We start from the raw sequence: 5463 nt of genomic DNA on the forward strand, positions 1-5463 counted from the left end.
GTTTCTCTGAGTTCTATGAGATGCTCTAGCAAGTTAATGGAACCCAAAGAGGGATTCCTAGGAACCTCGTGTGTGTGTGTGTGTGTGTGACACAGGTGAAAACCTGGGCTCTCGCCTGGCATCGGAAGTGGGGAGACGGGAAGGGAAGGCAGCAGTCTTGCAGGACTGACCCCTTCAACTGTAGATTATGGCAGAATTGAGCTGAATTATAAGACATCCAGGAGCAAATAATGAACAATAGCTAATGGTAACTTTACCTAACATTTATTCGACACTAAGGGCCACGTATTATGCCAACTGCTTTTCACGTGTTATTTCCTGACCACCATGAACCTGGGTGTAGATGACACTGTTATCCTGTTTCTGTATTTGCAGTCTCCAGCCCCTCTCCCCCATTCTCTTTTTTTTATTTAAAATTTTTAAATTGTAATAAATACACATAAAATTTACCATTCTAACCATTTTGAAGTGTCCAGTATCGTCAAGTATATCCGCAGCATTGTGTCACCAGTCTGCGGAGCTCTCTCATTCTCCCAAACTGAAAGTCTGAGAGCATAACTACCCATTTCCCGTCCCCTCCCCCTCCGAGCCCCTGGCGACCACCGTTCTACTTTCTGTCTCTGCAAGTTTGACTACTCCTGGCACCTCATAAATAGAATCATGCAATATTTGTTTTGGTTTTTTTGCAGCTGGATTATTTCACTTAGCGTACTTTCCTCAGGCTTCATCCACCTTGTAGCAGGTGCCATGATTTTCTTCCTTTTTAAGGCTGAATAATATCCCATTGTGATGTACAGGGCGGAGCAAAAGCAGGGTTACAGTCATCCATCCACATGGAAAATAATACCGTAATTAATAAATAACACAAAAAATAATCTGTGTTTTGTGTACTCCCAACGGCAAACCTACCATCTATCACCTATAGTCCGTTGTGATTTATAATATATAAATTTTGCTGATACGTTTATCTATAGTGGACATTTGTGTTTTAACAAGCCCTGCCGGTGATCTGATACAGACCAGTGTTGAAGACCACTGCTTCAGAAGTTCCAACTGAATTTCGTTGTTGCTGTTGTTTCTTTAGACTCCTCCCCTGAAAACCTCCTGTGAGTGAGGCCCTGCCACTGAAAATGTCAGGAGCCAGAACAGAGTTATCTGGTGAGCCATTTGTAGGTGTTTGTAAATTGAGAACTCTATGCAAATGTTGAATATTTGAGCTAAAAAAGAAGAGGAAAAGCCTTGAGCTCGTATTTTCCTGCAAAGCCAAAAGGGATTGTTTTATTCTTATTGTGCAAGATGCACACATTGGATGGCCTCACTGTAAGAAATTTTATATAAAATTTTCTCCGCAAATGTTATATTTCTCAAACCTACCTCCCTTCTCTGGGGCCTCCTGTGCAAAATAAATTTAGAAATTGTTTTGCAACAATGACTATATCAACAATAATAGCTACTTTTGTTTTATACTAAAAGGAAGTTTTTGTGCCCTGACTGGTGTGGCTCAATGGGCTGAGGATTGTCTCTCAAAACCGAAAGGTCTCTGGTTCGATTTCTGGTCAGGGCACATACCTGGGTTTCAGGCCAGGTCCCCTGTTGGGGGTATGTGAGAGGTAACCAATCAATGTTTCTCTTGCACACTGATGTTTTTCTCCCTCTCTCCCTCCTTTCCCCTCTCTCTCTAGAAATAGATAAAACCTTAAAAGTAAAGAAACTTTTTAGAGCCTTGTTTAAAATTGTACTCTATCTACTGCAAAGATGTGCTACATAGTTTTAGACATAACCTTATGATATCTGGTACTGCCAAAAAGGTAAATATATATGTATGAAAAGAATATACTTAATAATAATCAGGCAAAGGTGATACTAAAATTTTCTTCCAAGGAATTCTAAATGTTTGCAAACATGGGTTAACCCTTTTGTGGTAACTCCTGCCCGATTATGTTAAGTTGTAATTTTCTGAAATGTGATGTTTGGAAAATGTGTGCTCCAAGGAACTAAATTCAGTGGAAGAGAAGGCATTGCATTTGCCATAAGAAACAATAGAAGACAAATTAGTGTTTCCTTTACCTAGAGGTTACATGCAAAGAGCACTGATAGGGAGAAGAGAAAGACAGTCAGATTCCTCCAACAACATGTTCATAAATCTCAGCAAAATTTTTCTAGTTCCTCAAGTTGAAACAAGTCAAAATCTGCCAGTAAATCGGCCTTAACTCATGCATGATATTATCAGGTACTGAAGTGAAGTCACTGGTGACTTGGTTCCCTTAATCTGATCAAAATTAAAACCTTCCTGACTCCTATCCCTTTCCTTTAAAAAAGAAAAAAAGGACTTTTCTTGTCAATTTGCTCAGTCGTTCAAAGTCTGTACTTTCGGTTTCGTTTATTGAATGGTAACAGCTCACATTTACGGGGCTGCTTCTCTCAGCCAGACTGAAGGACTTGCTTCCACAGTTTCATTCAGCAGCCCCACACCCCTTGGGAAGTGGGAGGCACACCCTCTTTGCAGGTGAGGGCCCCGAGATAGACTCAGAAACTTGCCCAAGATCACACTGTGGGAATTTGGTCTCACCACTGCCAGGAAGCTGAAAGAGATCAGTCTTCTGCAAAGTTCATATTTCTAACTGAATCCTTTTACCATTTTCAATTGTTATTCTGTTGCAGTTATCCCAATTTTCCCCCTTTGCCCTCCTCCGCCCATCCCACCCCCTGCTCCTGCAGTCAATGCCCACACTGTTGTCCGTGTCTGTGGGTCATTCATATGTGCTCTTCGACTAGCCCCTTCCCCTTCTTTCCACCTTATGCCCCTCCTTCCGCCCCTCTGGTCACTGACAGTCTGTTCCATGTTTTCATGCCTGTGGTTCTGTTTTGGTCATTGGTTTATTTTGTTCATTAGATCCCTCTTATCGGTGTAATCATATGGTATTTGTCTTTCACCAATTGGCTTATTTCACTTAGCATAGTATTGTCCAGTTCTGTCCATGCTGTTGCAAAAGGTAGGAGCTCCTTCTTTCTTTCTGCTGCATAGTATTCCATTGTGTAAATGTACCCTAGTTTTTTGACCCACTCATTAACTGATGGGCACTTAGGCTTTTTGCAACACTTGGCTATTGTAAATAATGCTGCTATGAACATTAGGGTGCATAGGTTCTTTAAAACTGGTGTTTCAGTATACTAAGGGTATATTCCCTGCAGTGGAATTGCTGGGTCAAAAGGCAGTTCCATTTTTAGTTTTTTGAGGAAATTCCACACTGTTTTCCACGGTGGCTACACCAGTGTGCATTCCCACCAACAGTGCACTAGGGTTCCCTTTTCTCCACATCCTCTCCAGCACTTGTTGTGTGTTGATTTGTTTACGATGGCCATTCTGAACAGTGTGAAGTGATATCTCATTGTGGTTCTAATTTGCATCTCCCTGATGGCCAGTGATGTGGAGAATCTTTTCGTATGTCTATGGGTCATCTGTGTGTCCTCCTTGGAGAAGTATCTATTCAGGTCCTTTGCCCATTTTTTAATTGGATTGTTTGTCTTCCTGGTGTTGAGTTGTATGAATTCTTTATATATTTTGGAGACCAAATCCTCATCCAGTGTATCATTGGCAAATAGGTTTCCCCATATGGTCGGTTCCCTTTTCATTTTGATGATGGTTTCTTTAGCCATGCAGAAGCTTTTTAGTTTGATGTAGTCCCATTTGTTCATGTTTTTCCTTTATTTCCCTTGCCCTAGGAGATATATCGGCAAATGTGTTGCCACGTGGGATAAAAAATATGGAATGCTTCACAAATTTGAATTTGCATGTCCTCCTTGCACAGGGGCCATGCTAACAATTTCCTTAGCATTCACATTTTAGCACATGTGCTGCCGAAGTGAGCACCTAACCAAATTTTTAAAAACAAAACCCAAACAAGCCAAACGCTAATGCCCAGAGATAAACTGTCTGGGAAGTATTTGCAGAGATGAAGTACATAGTAAATGGAGACTTTAATTCAATGAAAGGGATCAAGTTTGTAAAGAATACCATAGTTTCCAGGAAACCACAGGAAGGCATGTGCCTCACAGAAAAAAAGAAAGGATGAAGGAAGGATTTTTTCCCCATGTGGTTATCATGAACTGTACACGCCATGAAAGCAGTGGTTCTCAAAGTGTGGTCCATGGAACGGCAGCAGCAGCAGCCCCTGAGAGCTTGTTGGCAAGGACAGCCCGAAGGCCCCACACCAGAGCTATTGTGTTACAGACTCTGGAGTGAGGCCAGCATCCTCCTTTTAACCAGCCCCGCAAGTTCCAGTTTGAGAACCACTGCTTTAGGGTTGAACTTCTGAACCACTAGGGACATTCACCGACTCAGCTATTTCCGGAATGACATTCACACATTTAAATCTTAGACCTGTTTACATGCACATTGACATTTAAAAAACTTAAGAATGTTTATCCAGTTCAGCTAAATGTTTTACAAACTGATGCCTAAACTAATGCTTTGACCAGTTCGGTTTAAACCAACAACAGCAAATGTTTCCAAGGACTGACTACGTATCAGGTGCCATTCTCAGTGTTTTACATTGATTAATTCATTTAGTCATCATGGCATCCTATATATACCATTCCTACCCTCATTTTATCAATGAAGACAGTGAGTCCGAGAGAGGCAAAGTAACCTGCCCAGGTCCCAGAGTGAGTACTCGACCACTGAGATTTGAATCCAGGCTGCATAGATACAGAACGCTGTTCATAACTGCAGACGACCTTGGAGCCCCCCAAAACTTTTAAAATCTATTTGAGAGAGATCTCTAGAGAAAAAGAAATCTACCAAAGAAATTTGAAAATTGGAGAATTTTCATTTTCTCTGTCAAACCAATCTATCTGTAATAGGCAAGTTATCGGAGTCCTTCCAAAAATAGTATCATGACACTCAAAGAGTCTTCAAGCCCTGGCCAGTGTGGCTCAGTTGGTTGGAGCATCGTTCCGTAACCAAAGAGTGGCAGGTTCAATTCCCATGCAGGACACACACCTAAACTGAGGGTTTAATCCCCAGTCCAGGCACCTATGATCCCTAGTCCTGCGAACATAAGGGAGACAGCCAATCAATGTTTCTCTCTCTCTAAAAACAAAAATAGCCTTCAGAAACTTGAGTTAGTTCCTTGGGACATTTAGAATAGATGTTAAACTTAGGTGATTCTGTGATCTACGGATTTTAAGATTTGATGAGGCTATTTCTGAAGCAATTTCTTGCCCTTTCTCTGTCACCGAATGTTACTACCGTCTTCATCCTATAGCAGTGTGTTTATCCCCAAGTATAACACCATGCCAGAAAGCATATTGCACCCATAGATCAAATATCCACTCCGTTTGTCATATTTTGGGTTGAAAAGCTTGGCAGTGGGCCCCTCCCTACTCCTTGGAACTCTGAGGTTCTGCCTGATGCTAAGGTCCAATTTCAATATCCTGTACTCCCTGAAACCTGGAAGATTT

The 5463-nt window shown here is 41.5% G+C and overlaps 1 pseudogene; it reads right to left on the minus strand.

Moving 5' to 3' along the window:
• Positions 1–3758: 3758 nt before the first annotated feature.
• Positions 3759–3871, minus strand: LOC114508245 (annotated as a pseudogene).
• Positions 3872–5463: the final 1592 nt, after the last annotated feature.

Source organism: Phyllostomus discolor, chromosome 10 (genome assembly GCF_004126475.2).
Source record: "Phyllostomus discolor isolate MPI-MPIP mPhyDis1 chromosome 10, mPhyDis1.pri.v3, whole genome shotgun sequence".
Lineage (NCBI taxonomy): Eukaryota > Metazoa > Chordata > Mammalia > Chiroptera > Phyllostomidae > Phyllostomus > Phyllostomus discolor.